The sequence below is a fragment of the Phocoena phocoena genome, chromosome 4 (assembly GCF_963924675.1).
Source record: "Phocoena phocoena chromosome 4, mPhoPho1.1, whole genome shotgun sequence".
Lineage (NCBI taxonomy): Eukaryota > Metazoa > Chordata > Mammalia > Artiodactyla > Phocoenidae > Phocoena > Phocoena phocoena.
Genome location: NC_089222.1, coordinates 99,195,639 through 99,220,834, shown reverse-complemented (window position 1 = coordinate 99,220,834; position 25,196 = coordinate 99,195,639).

Sequence of the window (25,196 nt, the reverse complement as noted above, 5' to 3'; positions counted from 1 at the left end):
AAAATATATATCATGAACAGAGCTAAGAAAGACACTACAGGTTTAGTCTAAAAGTGTCATGTCTCATACAAAGAAATGGAGATCTAGAGAGGTAAAATAATTTTTTCAAGTCACCCTACAATATTGTGGTAGGACTAGGACATGAAAACAGTTCTTATCACAACTGCTGAGTTTTCACATGTTCATGGGGCTTCCAACTACGTTGCAATGACAACTTAAATTCTATAACATCATAGCCCCAAAACATTTCCATGTGAATTTACATAGTCCCCTCTAGTTAAAAAATTCTATGCTGTTTGAAAATGCTTATCGATGCCTCATCTTCCTAATATTTTCCACAAAAGCAAACTCTAAAGAGAAAGTTAGTGAATTCTTATATATTTTTCATGGTTCAAATTCTCACTCACCTCATAGGTCCTGGGAAATCTTCCCTATCAACAGTCGCAAAAGAGTCATAAAGTAACACACAAGTCAGCAGGGACCTCAGTGAATACAGAGCTGCATTGTACAGGAAGTCTGTGATGAGGAAGCCTCAGAATTGTATACAGGAATTGAAAGATGGTAACTCTTATTCTGATCAATAACAGTTCTGGTAAATTAGGCAAATAAACATGCAGTCAAATCCAAGCTAATCCATTCACTGCTAAACACATGTGTCTTAAGTCTGGTCCAAGGTCCCTTCAAAGCAAGCATGCACATGTGTGTGTGCATACATGTGTGTGTGTTTCATCCACACAAATTTCACTTAGAATTTGTAGAACAACTACAATGTACAGAATAGAGGGACTTAGAGAAGAAATGAGAGCAGAGTCCCCGTGTTCGAAGCCATCTTGCTCAGCCTTCAAACACACCTGCCTTCATCCAGGTGGCCTTCATCATTTGCCTTGGACTAGATATATCCCAGGTGCTGAGAAGGAAACACATGAAGAGCAGCCTCTACTTCAAATGTCTCCTTTCAATACTTATTCTATGCTGAAGTTCATTCTTGCTTCTGGTATGTGTGGTCCCACTTTTTCAGATCTATTGAGTCAGATCCTTAATCTCTTGTACAAATCTTTGGCTTGTATTATTAATACTATATCTTCTGATACTGCCTGGACCCTTGAGCCCTTAAAGGTCTTTCATTTTCCTGGCGTGGGTTCCCTGTCTCTGTAGCCCCCGTTTCTTACTGACTTTAACACAAGACACATTCTTGCTCTCTTTGAATTTGACATAGTATGCTCTTGATACAGTAATTGCTAGTGCCTTTCTGACTTTCCAGTATCTTCTATTTCTGATGTTTGAGAAAGAGATTAATATTGACAAAACAGAAGATGTGAGTAAGGTCTTAAAGAATATCAGGCTGTGGATAAAACGCTCTGGGGCACAAGCGTGATCAAAAGTTATTTATTAAGATTTAGAACAGCTAGTAAATTAGCAGAACCTGCTTAACTCTTACTTTCAAATAATCCAAACTTTTTTTTTAACATGTTCAGCCTATTGTTAGAAAAGTTAACAAACTTACATAAGGAACTGGTCTAAAAATTTTCTCCCTAAATGTATGTCCTGGGTTCAGTATATATTCAGAATCAGCTCTTGCGTTCCATATATTCAATTCCAGAATCTCACACCAATGGTCCTAGAGCAACGATAGTCTTTTCTTCATTGATTTAAGATTAAAATGGCCACATGACCTTGTGCAGACATAAAGTAGTAGCAGACATTGATGAGTGTTGGAATAATTTTTAATATCAAAAGTTTGGCCCCTTGAACTTCCCTGGTGGCACAGTGGTTGAGAATCTGCCTGCCAATACAAGGGACACGGGTTCGAGGCCTGGTCCAAGAAGATCCCACATGCTGCGGAGCAACTAAGCCCGTGCACTACAACTACTGAGCCCACGTGCCACAACTGCTGAAGCCCGTGCTCCACAACAAGAGAAGCCACCACAATGAGAAGCCCACACACTGCAACGAAGACACAATGCGGCCAAATATATAAATAAATAAATAAAATAAATAATAAAATATGACTCAATAGGAACAAACTATAAAGTTAAAAAAAAAAAGTTTGGCACCTTAATTTTTCAGCAAAAACTAATTAAATGGACAACACTAACTTCTAATATTTCAATTAACTGAATTTTTAAAATATTTAATGTAAACATTGATTAAATATTTAAAATACTTTAAGATATTGAATACAGTGGAAATCTAGTATAACCTAATTTGTTAAATGAGTTTTTGTCTGAGAGCTGAATGTCAGTTCCCTAAAATATGCCTGCACTGAGATGACATCACTAATCTTGCATCAATCAGTAACTATACTTAATTAAGTAAGTTAAGGTCTTTAAGCCTCAATTCTCTCATGTGTAAAATAGGCTGGTAGGTGTTCAACTAAATGACACTTTAAATTCCTTCCAACTGTAAAGTTATTTGATTATGTGAATTCTGTAACACTGTGTCATATCATAAATATCACCAAAATATTAATCCTGTCCTCTGGCAATAAAAGGAAAAAAAAACATAAGCACAAAATAAAGTCTCATACATTGTCTCCAGTGTGCTAAATAAAAGCCTGTAATTCTCATTGACTCTAAAAGGAGTTCTGCAGATGTGGAAGGAAGAACATAAATACTGTGCCTCTGTGAAGTGAAAATGAATGACTGTGAACCAGACAGCTGCACCAAGAATGATTTCACTTGAGTTGGGCTTTTGTACCTGGTACTCAAACCAGCTATGCACAATCTCAGAACCAATTTTATTTGCAACAAGAAAGTGTTAGGAGATGCAAGGGAGACAATTTCTTTACCTGCAGGAGAATAGAGATTGAGAGATACCACAACTAACTTGCAAGTCATTGGTGACTATAGGAAATTTCTCAAACAGAAATATTTGCTAGGTTTTTCTGTTTTGTTTTATTTTGTTTTAAACTAATATCCACTTGAGCATCTACCAAGTACCAGACTCTGCAGAGAAAGAAGGATAAAGAAAACAGCTCTTGCCTTCAACTCTGTAGGGGAGATAAGACATACACAAATAGATACATATACCACATAGATATAAATGATATGTATACACACACATACATACACACACATGTTACAAGTCAAGAAGTATGACCATGGTAATTAAACATTTTAAGAAAACAATAATGAACTGGATAAACTTGGTGAAAATTCAGTGAGGCATATAATTATAACCCTAATGCCTGTTTTATCTCATTAATAAAAGTGTTGGCACTTGTTTTAGCAGAGATTAGTAAACCTGTTCAAATCATTTCATATGTATCCTTCTATTACATAAAATATTTCTTGGAAACACTAAACTAAGAGCAAAATGGATGACTCCACCCCAACACACTGTTCCTTGGAATTTCTGACAATCTTGTTGAAAACTTAGAGGATTAAAATTTCTAATTTTGTTTTTTCACCTAAATAGTTTTTAATGAAATCTTTAATATCTTCAGTGGAAATAGCACACTAAATAGAAAATAAAGAATAAACCTGAATTTCTATATACCAAGAGCTTAAACTTCCTTATAAGGTTGGCCACATGTATATAACTCTTCTCTCCAAAAATGTGCTAAAATATCAGTAGAGGTATTACCACTGCCAGCATGGCAGTTCCTTCCTTTGCCTGCTGGTCTACTGGAATGGGGATCCCAGAATGCCATAATGTGGCCTCTGTAGTTTTAAATTAAGTTAGATTCTTATTATATTCCCAGGTGGAAGAATTCCCCTTCCAGGAACCAGGATCGCTAGACCCACAGAACCAAGGGTTGCATAGTGATGGTGAGCTGGGTTTTCCATACATCCTGTAGGTCTCAGATGCTTATAGGCTACCTGCTAGGGACAATGCAACATATAAAGGTCACTGGTTTAGGACAAATACCGGATCCTGAAGGACAGTGTCCACCATATGCAGCTGTCAACAGGTCCCTAAATTGTGCCATCAAGAGGTCATTCCAGGGACTTCCCTGGCAGTCCATGGTTAAGAATCCACCTCCCAATGCAGGGGATGTGGGTTCAATCCCTGGTCAGGGAACTAAGATCCCATATGCTGTGGGGCAACTAAGCCCATGCGCCACAACTACTGAGCCCACGTGCCTCAATTAGAGAGCCTGAGCGCCACGATGAAGAGCCCATGCACCACAACAAAAGATCCTGCATGCCAAAATGAAGATCCCATGTGCCACAACTAAGACCTGATGCAGCCAAAAAATTAAAATAAAAATAAAATAAAATAGGTCATTCCAGTGCTGTATCAGGCCAGCAGCATCTGAAGAAGACTGCAGATGTAAGCCATTAAAAAATAACACCCCCTGAAGCTGGGGGATGCAAGCACCAATCTATTAAAGGGAATCTGGCAAGGCACCTACAGCATCTGCTACGGGAAGATCAATAAGAATTGAAAATTGAGCCGATTCATGTTTCAAAAACCCCAAAAGGCTAAGGACTCCAAGGAAACAAGTAACACAGGGAACAAAAAAAAGAATCATCACGAAGTTTAAATTCTCAAAAAGGTAAGAAAGAAATGGCATTAATTCAACCAGAGAGGGAGCATTAAAAAAGAAACAATCCAAAAATAATAAAGAACTCAGAGAAAGTAGAAATGTGATAGACAAAATTTTAAATTCAGTGGAAGGATTAGAAGATAAATCAAGGCTATCTCTCAAAAATAAAATGAAAAACATTAAATGGGCTGAAAGTTGCTAAGAGTCAATCTTAAAATATTTTTTCTCATCACAAGAAAAAAAATTTTGTGACTATGTATGGTGACAGATGTTAACTAGACTTATTGTAGTGATCATTTTGGAATATACACGAATATTGAATCATTGTGTTGTACACCTGAAACTAAAATAATGTTGCAGGTCAATTATATCTCAGTTAAAAAGAATTAAATGATTGAAGAATGAAAAATAGAATACATAGAATGACAAGTTCAGAATATTCTAATACTTGATAAATGAGAGTTCCAGAAACACAGAACAGATTAGGGGAAAATTTATCACTGAAATAATTCAAGAAAATTTCCCCAGCAGGACATGTGTCCACAGATTAAGAAAATTCACTAAATGCTCACACAATGAATAGATCTATAGGGCATGTATCATCACAAATATCCACAAGCATCCAGGATAAAGAGTGCAGAAACTTCCAGAGAATAAAAGGGGGGGAGATGCAGTACATACAAAAGAATTAGAATTGTATTCAAATTCTCAAGCGATACATCAGATGCTGAAAGACAGTGAGAAAATGCCTTCAGAGTCCTGACGGAAGATTATTTTCAACCCAGAATTCCACATCTAGCTGAACTATCAATTAAGGATGAGGAAAAATAAATTCTGCCTTCCCTGCATCCTTCTTTGGGAAGCTGCTAGGGGACGTGCTCCAGCCAAATAGGAAAAGACAAGATGCAGGACATGGACATGGAACATAGAAAAACTAATATGGAGGTAAAACCCAGCATAACAGCTATGCAGAAGGCTTGAAGAATAATCAGTCTAGAATGGAACAGAAGTACAGAGACCTCAAGGAGAAAGGTCCGAAAAGAGAAAAAAAAATTATATGTTAATCAAAATGTGTCACCATTCTAGAAAATATACTGATGGGTATATGACCTATCTGATAGAACAAATGAGAAATAGAAAGAATAGGTAAAAGAAGACTGTGTAGTATAAAATAAAGGTACATAATTAACTTAAGGAAAAATAGAAAGATGCACAAGAAAGTAAATGAACCCACAATACATTGTAACAGAACAGTGGAAATATTTGCATTATTTTCTGTTATTGTTATTATTGGTATGACCACTGTCTACTGATTTAACTAAAATTGCAGGCATGTAAAAGATCTAAATCTTCCTTTATCATAAAAGAAAATTAATGGATAAAGGCTAGACTAGATAACCCTATATAAGAATTATTATTTAGGAACACAGAAGCAACTACCAGAAGAAGTATCTTTTTAAGAGTTGAAAGTGTTGTCTCAGAGAGTGGTGATGATTGAGGGATAGATCAGAGAATTGCTGATGATCTTTATAAGCCTTGTCTATAAATATTGCATTATCTAACCATGTGTATGCATTACCATGATAAAAATTTAAATATTATATTAAGAAAATGAGATAATCTGTGATAACAAAAAATATGTTTTACATTTATAACTGCCCTGTATAGGTAATACAGGTAATTCTCAACATGCTAAGAAGGAACATATGAGCAAAGTTTAGCAAGTAGAAAAACCAAAGGTAATCAAATGAGAACCTGAAAGCCTAATGTGACCCCCTCTTGATTCTCTATCTGCTTAAGATAGTACTAATCTTCATTTGTCTTCAGAATTATTTTTATAAGCCAGTTTGAAGTATTATTAAGTATTGTTTTATGTATTTATAAAGTGCTTAGGACTATATTCATAACTTTACAAATCAAATTGCACAGAATATTGATAAAGCATATATCTGATAAAGAACTTGTATCCAGAATATAGAAAGATCTCTGATCCAATTTATAAAACAACCAAATTTTTTAAAATAGGCAAATGATTTGAACAGATACTTCACCAAGGAGATATATGGATGGCAAATAAGCACATAAAAAGATGTTTGCCATAATTAAACATTAGGGAAGTGAAAAATAACCACAAAGAGATACCACTACACACCTATTACAATGGTTAAAATTAGAAAGATTGTCCATACCAAGTGTTGGTAAAGATATTGAGAAAATGCAACACCCATAAAATGTTGCTGATGAGAATGTAAAATGGTGTGCAATCACTTTAGAAAATAGTTTGGAAATTTCTTTTTTTTTAATAAATTTATTTTATTTTATTTTATTTTTGGCTGTGTTGGGTCTTCATTGATGCACGTGGGTTTTTCTCTGGTTCGGCGAGCGGGGGCTACTCTTCGTTGTTGTGCGTGGGCTTCTCATTGTGGTGGCTTCTCTTGTTGGGAGCACGGGCTCTAGGCATGTGGGCTTCAGTAGTTGCAGCACACGGGCTCAGTATTTGTGACTCACGGGCTCTAGAGTGCAGGCTCGGTGGTTGTGGCACACAGGCTTAGTTGCTCCGCAGCATGTGGGATCTTCCCAGATCAGGGCTCGAACCCATATCTCCTACATTGGCAGGCGGGTTCTTAACCACTGCGCCACCAGGGAAGCCCTGGAAATTTCTTAAAAATTCAAAAGTATACCATATTTAAACATCATACCATAAAATATAGCCATTCTACTCCTAGGTATTTACCCAAGAGAAAAGAAAGCATACTGACCCATACAGAGACTTGTATGTAGTTCAAGTCTCATTGAAGTATGTACACTGTGAACAAGATACATTGTTCATAGTATCTTTATTTGTAACAGCCAAAAGCTAGGAGCAACCCAAATCATCAATAGGTGAATAAGCACACAAATTTTGGTATATCCATATAACCAAATACTACTCAGCAATAAAAATTAGTGAATTAAAAAAAAAAAGAAATGAACTATTGACACATGCAACAACAAGTCAACATGGATGAATCTCAAAATAATTATGCTAAGTGAAAAAAGCCATACAAAAAGAGTATATATTGGGGGCTTCCCTGGTGGCGCAGTGGTTGAGAGTCCGCCTGCAAATGCAGGGGACACAGGTTCGTGCCCCGGTCCGGGAAGACCCCACATGCCGTGGAGTGGCTGGGCCTGTGAGCCATGGCTGCTGAGCCTGCGCGTCCGGAGCCTGTGCTCCGCAACGGGAGAGGCCACAACAGTGAGAGGCCCGTGTACCGCAAAAAACAAAAACAAAAGCAAAAAAACACCACCTCTGTGTCCAACTGGGATCAGAAAGTCTAGCAGTATAAAGGAAAAAAGAAAATTTAAAACAAGAAGAAATGGTGTAAAAAGCAAGGAAACTGCTTTAAATAGACATTTCTCCAAAGAAGATATGCAAAATTTAACAAGCAAGTGAGAAGATGCTCTACATTATTAGTCATTATGGAAATTCAAATCAAAACCACAATGAGATACCACTTCATACTCATTAGGATGGCTATAATCAGAAAGACAGACAATAATGTTATAATAAAAAAGACAGGCAATGACAAGTGTTGACTAGGATTTGGAGAAATTGGAACTCTCATCCATTATTAGTGGGAATGTAAAATAGGGCCACCACTTTGGAAAACAGTCTGGCAGTCCCTCATACAATTAACATAGAGTTATGAAGTGACCCAGAAACTCCACTCCTAGGATATACCCAAGAGAAATGAAAACATGTTACTACACAAAACTTGTACAACAATGTTCATAGCAGCATTATTCATAACATCCAAATAGTGAAAACAACCCAAATGTTCATCAACTGATAAGTGGTAAACAAAAAGTGGTACATACATGCAATGTAATATTATTTGGCAATAAAAAAGTAGTATGATGTACAGATATATGCTAAAACGTGGATGAATCTTGAAAACATTATGATAAGTGAAAGGATCCAGACACAAAATGTCACATATGTACGATTACATTCATATGAAATGTCCAGAACAAGAAAGTCCACAGAGATATAAAGTAAATTAGTGGTTTTCAGGGAAGTGGAGAAGGATAAAATGGGTAGTGACTGCTAAGAGTATGTGTTTTCTTTTGGAGGTGATAAAGTGTTATAGAATTAAATAGTGGTATTGGTTGCAAAACTTTGTTAATACAGTAATAATCACTGAACTGTACACTTTAAAACCATTAATTTTATGGTATATGAATTAAACCACAATGAAAAATACAAAAAGGAAGCAAACCACATAAAATGGCAAACTTATGCAAAGTAATCTTTATAAAAACAAATTTTAATGGTGCTGTATATAACCTAACACAAAGTGAAATGAAATATTAGTACCCATTGAGTCTCATGAGGGAGACTGAAGGAAACCAGTGTTTAAGAACCTCAGTGGGCCAGATACCAGCATAAGTGCATTTCCTGTTTTCTTATTAATCTTTTGAGGAATCTATTACTCATTATACAGATGAAGAAACCAAGTCTCAGAGAAGTTAAGTAATTTTCCCAAGATCACACAGTAATAGAGAACAGACCTGGGAATCCTGTTCAGAAACCTAATTCCAAAGCATATTTTTTTCACTCTAGCACAAAATTCCTTAGATGGTTTTCAAGTTCCATAAAATTCATACTTGTAAGTTCCTTCAGAAGTTGTGAAGTAAACTAGAACAGACTTATTTTCAAAAGCCTATGCAAATGTTGGACAAAATTAATAAGCCCAATGCACGCCCTGATTTGTCCCACCTGACTTCCTGACCACCTCCTGCATGACTGCCAAAGTTGGGGAGAGCAGTTTACCCCAGAGCTTCTGCCTATAGCCAGTGGATACTGTATCCCTGCAGGATGTCTAGTTCATTGTTATAGTTCCCAAGCACTCAACTGTACTTTGCATTCAGTGGGGTTCAAGGCACGATTGTGGTGATTGAGTAAACAAACATTTTCTTCCCCTTAAAGTTCTTATAATCATTGGAGGTGTAAGCTGAGGACACAGTAAAATAACCACTTTACAATTTCATGGCCAGGTGCACCCAAGAAACCTCTTTTGCAGGAGAACACAGCTGTGGACAAACTTAACAGATGTGAAGTTATTCCTGAATCCTTCTGGTAGAGGATTATAGACTGATGGCAATGGGCATTTTCCACATAAATGATAGGCTTATACTCTATAGCCCTCTTGGGTGAGACCACATGGCTAGGCTGAAAGTCAAAGGGGCAGATGTTACTTCTGGACTAGGCATAATTGCTGACCTCTTGTGCAGCTCCTTACCGCTGCATAGTGGCAGGCAAGTGCTGAGATGGTAGCTGTTCCATCAGGCACACGAGGAACTGTGGAGCAGAGCTCTCAACACACGCACGTGGGTATTTTATAAGTCACTAAAATTTTGAGGTTTTTTTGTTTCTATAGCATGACCTACCCTGTCCTGATTGGTTCAAGTCTGTAAAGTCAAGATTACATGCAAAAAATAGGGAGAAGTACAATTTAACTGGAATAGGCTTTACCATGAGGAACTGGAGGAGATAGGATCCGAAAGATAGTTTGGGGTCAGATAATCCAAAGCTTTGAAACCTAGTCTAGTGTAGAAGGTCTACTGAAGGAGGAAAGTACTATAGGAGGGAAAACTAGTTACGTTAAGTCCAGAGAAACTATTGTCAGAAAGGAAACTAAAAGCTGAGGAATGAACAGTTGGTAGCAGATATCATGGCATGGATGATGCCCTCACTCTGAGATCCAAGAAGGGCTGAAGGCAGTCAACTGAGGTCAGTGTAGAGGGGCCAGTAGGCAGGAGATGCCAAAAGCCAATCTGAGAAGTACAAAAGCCCATGGCTGTGAAGGGAGCTGTATTAGTTTTCAATGCTGCCATATCAAGTTACCCCAAATTTAGTGGCTTGAAATAACCCAGATTTATTATCCTGCAGACCTTAAATGAGAAGTCTGACCTGGACCTCACTGCCTAAAATCAAAGCATCAGCAGGTCCTTTCTGGGGGCTCGAGGGGAAGATCCATTTCCTTGCATTTCCCAGCTTCCAGAGGCCACCTGCATTACCTGGCACATGGCCCCCTCCCTCCATCTTCAAAGTCAGCAAGGTCGCTGCCCTCTGACCCTTCTTTTGTAACATCTCTTTCTCTAAACAAGCTAGGAAAGGTTCTCTGCTTTTAGAGACTCATGTGATTATACTGGGCTCATTCAGATAATCCAAAATGATCTCCCCATGTCAACTTTATTAACTTCATCACATCTGTAAAATCTCTTTTGCCACATAAGGTAACATGTTCACAGGATCTGGGGATTAGGCATGGCCATATTTGGAAGGCCATTATTCTGCCTATCACAGTAGCCAACTATTAAGAATGAGGAAGAGTCAAGGTATCAAGAAACAAAAGTGTGGGACTGGGCAGGACAATTACTTCATTTTAATGTACTCTGAACTATAGCGGGCCAGCCCTGTGTCCAGTGGCTCTTGTTCTGAGACCCCTAAAGGGCAAGTTCAGTGGTCTAAATGAGAAATGATTAGGCCTGTACTTTGCTTGTGGTAGGGGATGTTGTAGACAGCAGTGCCCATGATGCCCTGAGATTAACCCTTTGCGTGCACAAAGTAGAGGCCAAATAAATACAAGCTGAATGAATGGGTGGGTGAATGAAATGTTGCCCAAATAAACAAGACTTGACAACAGTCTGGATGCAAAAGGTGATAAAAGAAGGAGAAGAATGAAAAAAGTTGACAACCAAGGAAGTGGCCAGGAGAGGAGCAAGACTAGACATTGAGGAAAAACACGGAAGAGTGTTACATGGGATTTTTTCCCAACTGTACTCTGAAATTTCATTGTTTTTCAGAATTTCTGTTACAAATCTGAAGGAGTAAACATACTGGCAAATAGATGTAAAGCTTGAGAAATTTAAGAAACTATATTAAATGTATGTTTAGAAAAGGATTCTTGGGCAGATATTTTTTAGGAAATCAAAAACTAGACATAATATTTGTGGAAAAGAATGGGGGGAACTTCTAGTTAGGAGAGTAGGATCATTTTTAAAGGAGATTTTATATTCAAAGAGATCTAAAGAGATAGAACCATGTTTTAATTGTGAAACGATGTTTTTGAACGTGTGTGCCCTAGATCTTTCCAGTTAGGTATGCTGCATCTGGGTCCATTGACTTAGTAAGATGTGGTGGAAACTGAAAACTATAAAAAATCACACCCCCTGTGGGCAACACCCGATTAAATTTCTTTCTGGCTTTTGCACAATGGTGGCAATGGCTGTAATCCAGAACATAAACAAAAAGCCATATGGAAGCAACAAACACATTAAAAAAATATTTTATTATTCTCCAGTCCAAAGAACTTTTTGTCTAAGACTTTGTCTGTGACTTATTTATATTACTGAGTAACTCCATGCAAGAACGTAAAGCACAGATGACTACAAAAATGCAGAATTTACATAGTCTAATGATTCCCACATAAGGACGATAGATGTGCACGCCAAGAAGTTTGGCAATTCCGTTTTGGAAATTGATTTAATAAGATGGTGATAAGATGGTCAGTCCCATGGTAACCCAGACATTTCTATTCTCATCTCCAGAAAATCAAGCCATTCATTCTCCATTACCAATGTGCTTCAAAGCAACATGTAAATAATGGGCAAACTGCCACATGTTGAATTTGCTAAAATCAGTCCCATGGTATAGAAACCAGAGCTATAACCACTACTAATGCAATATGATAGTTGACGAGAATGACACAAGTCTTAAACCTCCTGTTTCTTGAAGCTTACCCTAGGGACTTGACAAACATCGATAAAGACCAGAAAGAATCAATTCAGCCTGCCACTTGCATTATGAGTTCTTCCAGATATCCACAATGAATATCCTACTAATGTAAATTGTCTCTGGTTAAACTTTAAACGTATGCTGGTTTTCCCTGCCATGCAATACATTCTTGCTGACAGTGGATCTGTGTATAAGAGTGCTGCTTACCTAGGAACACTATCTACACAGGAAATGAATCAAGATTTGAAATTCCCATTAGATCTTGCTACTTTTTTTTATCAGTATCTAAAGGGGTTTGCATCATTGAGGATTTTATAAACATCGGTCAGGAAGAACTGATCCCACACTGTGGAATAGTTAACAAGTATATGCCGGCATGCAATACGTCTAACATAAAACCATGAGAATGTATATCTGGAGTTTACCACCAATCCATTTAGCCTTTAATGAGGGTGGCTACAGCCACACTCTTGGTTTCCTTCTGTTTCTGTTTCCAACCCTATGTCACTTTTAATCCATCCAAAACCTGGTACCATGAGGTTTTGTCTTTTCATCTTTAACGCCCTTTCAGACTCTTAGCACAACACCTTGATTTCCAACTTGCCTTTCCCCATCAGACTTGGTATTTTTACCTGGTGCCCTTGTCATTTTCATTCATCAACCCATATTTTCCCATAAATATTTATTGAACCATGGTAGGCACTGAAAATATATTGGAGAGCAAGACACCAATGTTTGACCCACAGCTTCACTAACAGATCAACCTTTAGCCTGGTTTCTCCAGGTATGCCCCCTCAGTCTTGAAAGATTCAAGAGGGCCCCTTGGCCCACTATCCTGCCACTGATTATGATGCAAGTATCATAGCCAAGCTGACCCTGATCCTCCAGCAGGGACATAGAGGAGATCTATAGAATGTCAGGGCCCCTGGCCTAGATTGGTCCTTCAGCATCCCACACTGCACTGTCTCTTTTTGGTGTCAGGGCAGATTCTACAAAGATTTGTAGGCACTCAGCCTGCAAGTGTTCAAAGGTCATTGCCTAAACTATGGTGGAAGAATTCTATTGCTCTTAGGTATTTTTTCACTTTGGTTATTTTTTTTTATTTCTGCTGTTAATGGCTTTGCTTAAATCTGTGCCATTCAGGGACATCAGGAAATGAGTCTCTTTGATACCACTCACTGCCTTTATACAACACTAATGGCTTTTGCTTCAAAGGAAGAGGGATGTAAACGGGAAAAATGGGAGGAATGCCTTTTTAGAGAAATGTTGTCTGGAAGACTCACTCCCATTACTCACAAGCCCTTTTCTCTCTGTCTCTCTCCAAATGTCATTTCAAAGGAAAACAAGAAACAAAAAACTCTGGTTACTAAACTAAGTCTATAGACTTAGGTAATTTCTATTTAACTTCTGCTTGCCCACAACATGTTGTTTACACCCACCCAGTGAAAGTAGTTTCATGTTAGTGTCAAATGGAGAAAATCATAAACAGTTATGGAAATTTAGTGCAGACTACACACATCAAAAATATATGAATTTCCAAATACAAATTGGGGACAGAGGGAAGTTTCTAGAGCATCCCAATGAGTGGTCTGTGTTCAGAATTTCTAACAAATCTGTATAAAATTCTCTGCTATGAATGAAATGCTTTGGTCAAATTTCAACCTTTTCCTCCAACTTTCTCCCAATTGTATTACGGTCTGCTTTACATAGGCAAATGCACTTGGCACACTGACAGTGAGTCAAACCATCTGAAGTGTATCACCCTCCACATGGGACAGTGTCTGAAATCATGTGGGTATCACCACACACAGTAGAAGAGTTTCCTCTGGGCAGGGCGCTGAAAGGGAGCAAAATGTTTGCAAAATAAAAAAACAGAGAAAAATCCTACTCTTTATACTGCCAAGGATTTTCTAGACATGGACCTGTGTTCTCTTTACCCCTAAGCAACTCAGGAATTCTCTGACACACTACAGCAGCAACTATTGGGATAATGTGTCTCCTTTCTCATCTACTAGGTTGATAAAGTCATACTTGCCCTACCCTAATCACAGCTAATGAAAATGACGTGAGATAATACATGTGGAAATGCTCTGAAAAGCATCAAGTGCTATCTATACTTAAGAGGGAGTGGTGATGATATGAGTGTTGGTCCTGGTGGTGCAGGTGTGGCAATTTCTCTGACAGGATTTCCCAATTTATGGCCCACAGAGCACTAGTTCTGTGAGAAGTCCCTTGGAAAGAGTGGGGAAAGAGTGGCTCAGTGTGGGTAGGTTCAAATAGTCTTAGAAAACACTATGTATAATATCTGCATTTTAGAATTTGAAAAAACACATTAGCCATGGAAGCTTGGAATAGCCCTGCTGTAAAGAACTCTATCTAATTTTAATAATCCAGAATTTCTGAAACATAAATGGATTGGAAGTATTTTTTCATACATATAACACTTATTAATATTCCAAGGCACCAGAGTCCCACAGAGAATTATTATTATTCAGAGGGAAAAGAAAATTAGATTCTCACCTGGACCAAATGCTTAAGGTATCGAGTCATCACTGTGGGTCCAAAAATAAGTGGTAATGAGTAACAGGCCAACTATTTCCCCTCATGAGAAGGTATGCTAACAGCATGAAAGGAGGGATATTTTTAGATACTTTTTTTTTTTTTTTTTTTTTTGTGGTATGCGGGCCTCTCACTGTTGTGGCCTCTCCCCTTGCGGAGCACAGGCTCCAGACGCGCAGGCTCAGTGGCCATGGCTCACGGGCCCAGCCGCTCTGCGGCACGTGGGATCTTCCTGGACCGGGGCACGAACCCGTGTCCCCTGCATTGGCAGGCGGACTCTCAACCACTGCGCCACCAGGGAAGCAAGGAGGGATATTTTTATTTTAACATCTTTATTGGAGTAAAATTTCTTTACCATGGTGTGTTAGTTTCTGCTTTATATCAAACTGAATCAGCAATACATATACACGTATCACCATATGTCCTCCCTCTTGCATCTCCCTCCCACCCTCTCTATCCCACCCCTCTAGGTGGTCACAAAGCACCGGGCTGATCTCCCTATGCTATGTGGATGCTTCCCACTAGCTATCCACTTTACATTTGGTAGTGTATATATGTCCATGCCACTCTCTCACTTAGTCCCAGCTTACCCTTCCCCCTCCCCATGTCCTCAAGTCCATTCTCTACCTCTATGTCTTTATTCCTGTCCTGCCCCTAGGTTCTTCAGAACCTTTTTTTAAAATTTCTTTTCGATTCCGTATATATGTGTTAGCATACAGTATTTGTTGTTCTCTTTCTGACTTACTTCACTCTGTATGACAGACTCTAGGTCCATTCACCTCACTACAAATAACTCAATTTCGTTTCTTTTTATGGCTGAGTAATATTCCACTGTAAATATGTGCCACATCTTCTTTATCTATTCATCTGTCGATGAACACTTAGGTTGCTTCCATGTCCTGGCTATTGTAAATAGAGCTGCAATGAACATTCTGGTACATGACTCTTTTTGAATTATGGCTTTCTCAGGGTATATGCCCAGTAGTGGGATTGCTGGGTCATATGGTAGTTCTATTTTTAGTTTCTTAAGGAACGTCCATACTGTTCTCCACAGTGGCTGTATCAATTTACATTCTCACCAACAGTGCAAGAGGGTTCCCTTTTCTCCACACCCTCTCCAGCATTTATTGTTTGTAGATTTTTTGATGATGGCCATTCTGACTGGTGTGAGGTAATACCTCATTGTAGTTTTGATTTTCATTTCTCTAACGATTAGTGATGTTGAGCATCCTTTCATGTGTTTGTTGGCAATCTGTATGTCTTCTTTGGAGAAATATCTATTTAGGTCTTCTGTCAATTTTTGGATTGGGTTGTTTGTTTTTTTGATTTTGAGCTGCATGAGCTGCTTGTAAATTTTGGAGATTAATCCTTTGTCAGTTGCTTCATTTGCAAATATTTTCTCCCATTCTGAGGGTGGTCTTTTCATCTTGTTTATGTTTTCCTTTGCTGTGCAAAAGCTTTTTAGTTTCATTAAGTCACATTTGTTTATTTTTGTTTTTATTTCCATTTCTCTAGGAGGTGAGTCAAAAAGGATCTTGCTGTGATTTATGTCATGGAGTGTTCTGCCTAGGTTTTCCTCTAAGAGTTTTATAGTGTCTGGCCTTACATTTAGGTCTTTAATCCATTTTGAGTTTATTTTTGTGTATGGTGTTAGGGAGTGTTCTAATTTCATTCTTTTACATGTAGCTGTCCAGTTTTCCCAGCACCATTTATTGAAGAGGCTGTCTTTTCTCCACTGTATATTCTTGCCTCCTTTATCAAAAGGTGACCATATGTGCATGGGTTTACCTCTGGGCTTTCTATCCTGTTCCACTGATCTATATTTCTGTTTTTGTGCCAGCAACATACTTTCTTGATTACTGTAATTTTGTAGTATACTCTGAAGTCTGGCAGCTTGATTCCTCCAGTTCGGTTTTTCTTTCTCAAGATTGCTTTGGCTATCTGGGGTCTTTTGTATTTCCATACAAATTGTGAAAATTTTTGTTCTAGTTCTGTGAAGTGTCATTGGTAGTTTGATAGGGATTGCACTGAATATGTAGATTGCTTTGGGTAGTAGAGTCATTTTCACAATGTTCATTCTTCCAATCCAAGAACATGGTATACCTCTCCATCTGTTTGTACCACTTTTAATTTCTTTCATCAGTGTCTTATAGCTTCCTGAATAAAGGTCTTTTGTCTCCTTAGGTAGGTTTATTCCTAGGTATTTTATTCTTTTTGTTGCACTGGTAAATGGGAGTGTTTCCTTAATTTCTCTTTCAGATATTTCATCATTAGTGTATAGGAATGCAAGAGATTTCTCTGCATTAATTTTGTATCCTGCTACTTTACCACATTCATTGATTAGCTCTAGTAGTTTTGTAGTAGCATCTTTAGGATTCTCTATGTATAGTATCATGTCGTCTGCAAACAGTGACAGCTTTACTTCTTCTTTTCTGATTTGGATTCTTTTATTCCTTTTTCTTCTCTGATTGCTGTGGCTAATACTTCCAAAACTATGTTGAATACTAGTGGTGAGAGTAGACAACCTCGGTTGTTCCTAATCTTAGTGGAAATGCTTTAAGTATTTCACCATTGAGAACGATGTTGGCTGTGGGTTTGTCATATATGACCTTTAATATGTTGAGGAAAGTTCCCTCTATGCCTACTTTCTGGAGGGTTTTTATCATAAATGGGTGTTGAATTTTGTCAAAAGCTTTTTCTGCATTTATCGAGTTGATCATGTGCTTGTTCTCCTTCAATTTTTTAATATGGTTTATCATATTGATTGATTTGCATATATTGAAGAATCTTTGCATTCCCACTTGATCATGGTGTATGATTCTTTTAATGTGCTGTTGGATTCTGTTTGCTAGTATTTTGTTGAGGATTTTTGCATCTATGTTCATCAGTGATATTGGCCTGTAGTTTTCTTTCTTTGTGACATATTTGTCTGGTTTTGATATCAGGGTGATGGTGACCTTGTAGAATGAGTTTGGGAGTGTTCCTCCCTCTGCTATATTTTGGAAGAGTTTGAGAAAGATAGGTGTTAGCTTTTCTCTAAATGTTTGATAGAATTCGCCTGTGAAGGCATCTGGTCCTGGGCTTTTGTTTCTTGGAAGGTTTTTAATCACACTTTCAATTTCAGTGCTTGTAATTTGTCTGCTTATATTTTCTATTTCTTCATGGTTCAGTCTCAGAAGGTTGTGCTTTTCTAAGATATGTCCATTTCTTCCAGGTTGTCCATTTTATTGGCATATAGTTGCTTGTAGTAATCTCTCACGATCCTTTGTATTTCTGCAGTGTCAGTTGTTACTTTTCCTTTTTCATTTCTAATTCTGTTGATTTGAGTTGTCTCCAATTTTTTCTTGATGAGTCCGACTAATGGTTTATCAATTTTGTTTATCTTCTCAAAGAACCAGCTTTTAATTTTATTGATCTTTACTATTGTTTCCTTCATTTCTTTTTCATTTATTTCTAATCTGATCTTTATGAGTTCTTTCCTTCTGCTAACTTTGTGGTTCTTTTGTTCTTCTGTCTCTAATTGCTTTAGGTGTAAGGTTAGCTTGTTTATTTGAGATGTTTCTTGTCTCTTGATGTAGGACTGTATTGCTATAAACTTCCCTCTCAGAAATGCTTTCGCTGCATCACCTAGGTTTTGGGTCATCGTGTTTTCACTGTCATTTGTTTCTAGGAATTTTTTTTTTTTTGGTAGCATTTTTTACATGTTATTTTTTTTTAAACATCTTTATTGGACTATAATTACTTTACAATGGTGTGTTAGTTTCTGCTTTACTGTTTCTAGGTATTTTTTGATTTCCTCTTTGATTTCTTCAGTGATCACTTCATTATTCAGTAGTGGATTATTTAGGCTTCATGTGTTTGTATGTTTTACAGATTTTTTCCTGTAATTTACATCTAGTCTCATAGCATTGTGGTCAGAGAAGATACTTGATATGATTTCAATTTTCTTAAATTTACCAAGGCTTGATTTGTGACCCAAGATATGATCTACCCTGGAGAATGTTCCATGAGCATTGGGAAGAAAGTGTATTCTGTTGTGCTTGGATGGGATGTCCTATAAATATCAATTAAGTCCATCTTGTTTAATGTATCATTTAAAGCTTATGTTTCCTTATTTATTTCTTTTTGGATGATCTGTCCATTGGTGAAAGTGGGGTGTTAAAGCCCCCTACTATGACTGCATTACTGTCAATTTCCCCTTTTATGGCTGTTAGTATTTGCCTTATGTATTAAGGTGTTACTATGTTGGATGCATTAATTTTTACAATTGTTATATTTCCTTCTTGGATTGATTCCTTGATCATTATATAGTGTCCTTCTTTGTCTCTTGTAATAGTCTTTGTTATAAAGACTATTTTGTCTAACATGAGGATTGCTACTCCAGCTTCCTTTTGATTTCCATTTGCATGGAATATCTTCTTCCATCCTCTCACTTTCAGTCTGTATGTGTCCCTAGGTCTGAAGTGGGTCTGCTGTAGACAGCATATATACGGGTCTTGTTTTTGTAACCATTCAGCTAGTCTGTGTCTTTTGGTTGGAACATTTAATCCTCTTACATTTAAGGTAGTTATCAATATGTATGTTCCATTTTCTTAATTGTTCTGGGTTTGTTCTTGCAAGTCTTTTCCTTCTCTTGTATTTCCTGCCTAGAGAAGTTCCTTTAGCATTTGTTTTAAAGCTGGTTTGGTGGTGCTGCATTCTCTTAGCTTTTGCTTGTCTGTAAAGATTTTAATTTCTCCATCGAATCTGAATGAGATCTTTGCTGTGTAGAGTAATCTTGGTTGTAGGTTTTTCCCTTTCATCACTTTAAATATGTCCTGCCATTCCCTTCTAGCTTGCAGAGTTTCTGCTGAAAGATCAGCTGTTAACCTTAGGGGGATTCCCTTGTATGTTATTTGTTGTTTTTCCCTTGCTGCTTTTAACATTTTTTAGTTTAATTTTTGATAGTTTGATTAATATGTGTCTTGGTGTGTTTCTCCTTGGATTTATCCTTTATGGGACTCTCTGCACTTCCTGGACTTGATTGACTATTTCCTTTCCCATATTGGGGAAGTTTTCAGCTATAATCTCTGCAAATATTTTCTCACTCCCTTTCTTTTTCTCTTCTCCTGGGACCCCTATAATTCGAATGTTGGTGCGTTTAATGCTGTCGCAGAGATCTGTGAGACTGTCCTCAAGTCTTTCCATTCTTTTTTCTTTATTCTGCTCTGTGGTAGTAATTTCCACTATTTTATCTTCCAGGTCACTTATCTGTTTTTCTGCCTCAGTTATTCTGCTATTGATTCCTTCTAGATAATTTTTAATATCATTTATTGTGCTGTTCATCATTGTTTGTTTTCTCTTTAGTTCTTCTAGGTCCTTGTTAAATGTTTCTTGTATTTTCTCCATTTTATTTCCAAGATTTTGGATCATCTTTACTATCATTACTCTGAATTCTTTTTCAGGTAGACTGCCTACTTCCTCTTCATTTGTTTGTTCTGGTGGGTTTTTACCTTGCTCCTTCACCTGCTGTGTGTTTCTCTGGTTTCTCATTTTGCTTAACTTACTGTGTTTGGGGTCTCCTTTTCGCAGCCTCCACCTTCATAGTTCCCGTTGTTTTTGGTATCTGTCCCCAATGGGTAAGGTTGGTTCAGTGGGTTGTGTAGGCTTCCTGGTGCAGGGGGCTGGTGCCTGTGCTCTGGTGGATGAGGCTGGATCTTGTCTTTCTGGTGGGCAGGACCTCATCCGGCTGTGTATTTTGGGGTGTCTGTGACCCTATTATGATTCTAGGCAGCCTCTCTGCTAATGGGTGTGGTTGTGCTCCCATCTTGCTAGTTGTTTGTCATAGGGTGTCCAGCACTGTAGCTTGCTGGTCGTTGAGTGGAGCTGGGTATTATCGTTGAGATGGAGGTCTCTGGGAGAGCTTTCACCATTTGATATTACATGGAGCTGCGAGGTCTCTGGTGGACCAGTGTCCTGAACTCGGCTCTCCCACCTCAGAGGCACAGGCCTGACACCCAGCTGGAGCACCAAGATCCTGTCAGTGACATGGCCAAAGTCTACAGTGCTCCCAAAGTCCACCGCCTCAATTTTGGGATGATTCTCGTTGTCTATTCAGGTATTCCACAGATGCAGGGTACATCAAGTTGATTGTGGATATTTAACCCGCTGCTCCTGAGGCTGCTGGGAGAAATTTCCCTTTCTCTTCTTTGTTCGCACAGCTCCCGGGGTTGAGCTTTGGATTTGGCCGTGCCTCTGCATGTAGGTCACCTGAGGGTGTCTGTTCTTCGCTCAGACAGGATGGGGTTACAGGAGCAGCTGATTCGGGGGCTCTGGCTCACTCAGGCTGGGGGGAGGGAGGGGTATAGATGCAGGTCGAGCCTGCAGTGGCAGAGGTCAGCGTGACATTGCACCAGCCTGAGGCACGCTGTGCATTCTCCCAGGGACATTGTTCCTGGATCACGGGACCCTGGCAGTGGTGGGCTGCCCAGGCTCCTGGGAGGGGAGGTGTGGACAGTGACCTGTGGTTGCACACAGGCTTCTTGGTGGCTGCAGTAGCAGCCTTAGCGTCTCATGCCGTCTCTGGGGTCCACCCTGATATCCGCGGCTTGCACCCGTCTCTGAAGCTCATTTAGGTGGTGCTCTGAATCCCCTCTCCTTGTGCACCCCGAAACAATGGTCTTTTGCCTCTTCAGCAGCTCCAGACTTTTCCCTGGACTCCCTCCCAGCTAGCCATGGCGCACTAGCCCCCTTCAGGCTCTGTTCACGCCGCCTACCCAGGTCCTCTCCCTGCGATCCGACCGAAGCCCAAGCCTCAGCTCCCAGCCCCCACCGGCCCCGGCGGGTGAGCAGACAAGCTTCTTGGCCTGGTGAGTGCCGGTCAGCACCGATCCTCTGTGCGGGAATCTCTCCGCTTTGCCCCCCACACCCCTGTTGCTGTGCTCTCCTCCGTGGCTCTGAAGCTTCCCCCTTCAGCCACCCGCAGTCTCCGCCCACGAAGGGGCTTCCTAGTGTGTGGAAACCTTGCCTCCTTCACAGCTCCCTCCCTCTGGTGCAGGTCCTGTCCCTATTCTTTGTCTCTGTTTTTTCCTTTTTCTTTTGCCCTACCCAGGTACGTGGAGAGTTTCTTGCCTTTTGGGAGGCCTGAGGTCTTCTGCCAGCGTTCAGTAGGTGTTCTGTAGGAGTCGTTCCACATGTAGATGTATTTCTGATGTATTTGTGGGGAGGAAGGTGATCTCCATTTCTTACTCCTCTGCCATCTTGAAGGTCTCTGTGGGATTTTTTATTTATGAGTAAAGTCAGTGATACCATTCCTCCTTCAAAAATTATGACCCAGGTTGGGATCTAAGAAGAAGGTCCCAAATACCTACAATTCATTATTTTTTAATAATATGCCTATAAATACTTTTGTCATAAAGAGAAATAGTCAGATGCAAATATATTCATGGATTTTAAAGATGTGCCATCTTCAAGTCTGAAAACACAACAAATCAACAAGTGTTTATTAGTGCAATTAGCCCTATGCTGGTACTTTGAGCAACACAGATTTCTGCTTTCAAGGAGCTCGTAGACTTTTTGACTTCTCAATTTGAGAAATTTATAATCTAGAAGGCAGAAGTGAAGAAAAGATTACACAAATTAAAATAACAAGTAATATCCATGTCTACTGATATAAACATGGCTTAACTTCAGAAATGTCCAGTATGAAACCCTCTTGGTCTAGTTGTAGAGAAAGTGGGGATCGGGGAAGTCCATCTGATCCTGAACAGTGTTCTTCCTGTGCCAGATGGCCAGATGTGATCCGAGTACCTACCTGAAACTCTCTGGAAAGAAATCCAGCACAGAAAGTCTAATAAAAATGAAGCTTCCAGAAAGGATGCAAAACACATACAACAAAATTAAATTTAATTGAAAACTAGGAAAATGAAGAAATTGGAACATGGAAGAAACGAGGATATGAAAAATAAAATGAAACCAAGATAGCATGACACAGACATCTTCTCCAAAATCCAACAGGACCAAAACTATAAGTAGCAAGTTACAAGAGTTCCATGGGACCTGGCCACTTTTTGCACAGGAATTTAAGTCTCACTTCTTAACAGGGCACTTGTCTTCCCATTCCCTTACGTAGTGCTCTAAAGCCCATTTACCCACATGTCAATAGCTGTGGTGTTTTTAATGTTATCTTGCAAATAGACTTGCCTATTTCCTTATACATAAAGTGAAACTCCAAGATTGTGTCTTTCCTTCTAGGAAAATGAGTGGACTACCAGATACGAAGAGATCTCATATTGGCACACTGAGTGTGCTCACAAAACCATGTGGTGGTCCTAAGCAGAAATTACAGTGGCCAATTATTATATGCCCACATTTAGGAAATAAATTCATTAATAATACAGAAGCCAGAGTAGAACTCTAAATTGTTGCCTTTGTTGTCATGGAGACTCTCTAAGCCTATCTTGAAAGATGTTTGCCTTTAAAGGAAATAGATGGGAACCAGACACCCTGAGGTGGTGTCCAGCCATCACAGAGCATCAAAAGACAAGTGGCACCAACTCTTTTTTTTTTTTTTTGCGGTACGCGGATCTCTCACTGTTGTGCCCTCTCCCGTTGCGGAGCACAGGCTCTGGACACGCAGGCTCAGCGGCCATGGCTCACGGACCCAGCCGCTCTGCAGCATGTGGGATCTTCCCGGACCGGGGCATGAACCCGTGTCCCCTGCATCGGCAGGCGGATTCTCAACCACTGAGCCACCAGGGAAGCCCGGCACCAATTCTTAAGTGCATTCAGCATGAGGTGCAGCCTATTATTCCTTCATTTAGCCAATCAAAACTCTTAGTGTGTGATGGTGTATACCGGGAGAGTGTATTCAGGTCCCCTTTTTCTTTTATTTCAAAGCAATATTGAAACACATCTACTCAAATAAGCATTGCGCGTTGACTGAATTGCCAGGCAGGAAGGCTCAGTGTTCAGGTCACCATGCAGACTGATCCTCCTGGTCCCACACCAAAAACACAAAGCATATCATTGCATTGTCCCCCCAGCAGGCACAGAGAAGGACCAAGCTTTCCTTTTTTGTGTGCTTCTTGATGCCATCCTAGCATTCAAAGTAACCACCAAAGCTTGCCTTCATGAGCAAGGACCTTCTCTGAGCTCCTGCGGTGCCCAGAACTTAGCTCACCCATAGTATTGACCATATTGCACGGAAATTGCCTAGTTCTCTGTCTCCCCAAAAAGACTGTTTAAATTCCGCAAAAATGGGAACCAAGCTATAATGGTCTTTCGAACCCCGGTTTCTGTGACCCTGCCGGAAACATACTAGCAGCTCTAAAATTGTTTTTGAGTCAAATGGAGTAAAAGGGGCTAGGAATAGAGAAAGATAGGAAAGGATTTAATGATTAATTTTCAAAAAATGTCCTACAGCTCCATTTTTCATTCTCAAGATTGCTTTGGCTATTTGGGGTCTTTTGTGTTTCCATACAAATTGTGAAATTTTTTCTTCTAGTTCTGTGAAAAATGCCAGTGGTAGTTTGATAGGGATTGCATTGAATCTGTAGATTGCTTTGGGTACTAGAGTCATTTTCACAATGTTGATTCTTCAAATCCAAGAACATGGTATATCTCTCCATCTATTTGTATCATCTTTAATCTCTTTCATCAGTGTCTTATAATTTTCTGCATACAGGTCTTTTGTCTCCTTAGGTAGGTTTATTCCTAGATATTTTATTCTTTTTGTTGCAGTGGTAAATGGGAGTGTTTTCTTGATTTCACTTTCAGATTTTTCATCATTAGCATATAGGAATGCCAGAGATTTCTGTGCATTAATTTTGTATCCTGCTACTTTACCAAATTCATTGATTAGCTCTAGTAGCTTTCTAGTGGCATCTTTAGGATTCTCTATGTTTAGTATCATGTCATCTGCAAACAGTGACAGCTTTACTTCTTCTTTTCTGACTTCAGACTATACCACAAAGCTACAGTAATCAAGACAGTATGGTACTGGCACCAAAACAGAAATATAGATCAATGGAACAGGATAGAAAGCCCAGAGATAAACCCACACACATATGGTCACCTTATCTTTTGTAAAGGAGGCAGGAATGTACAGTGGAGAAAGGACAGCCTCTTCAATAAGTGGTGCTGGGAAAACTGGACAGGTACATGTAAAAGTATGAAATTAGATCATTCCCTGACACTATACACAAAAATAAGCTCAAAATGGATTAAAGACCTAAATGTAAGGCCAGAAACGATCAAACTCTTAGAGGAAAACATAGGAAGAACACTCTATGACATAAGTCACAGCAAGATCCTTTTTGACCCACATCCTAGAGAAATGGAAATAAAAACAAATATAAACAAACGGGACCTAATGAAACTTCAAAG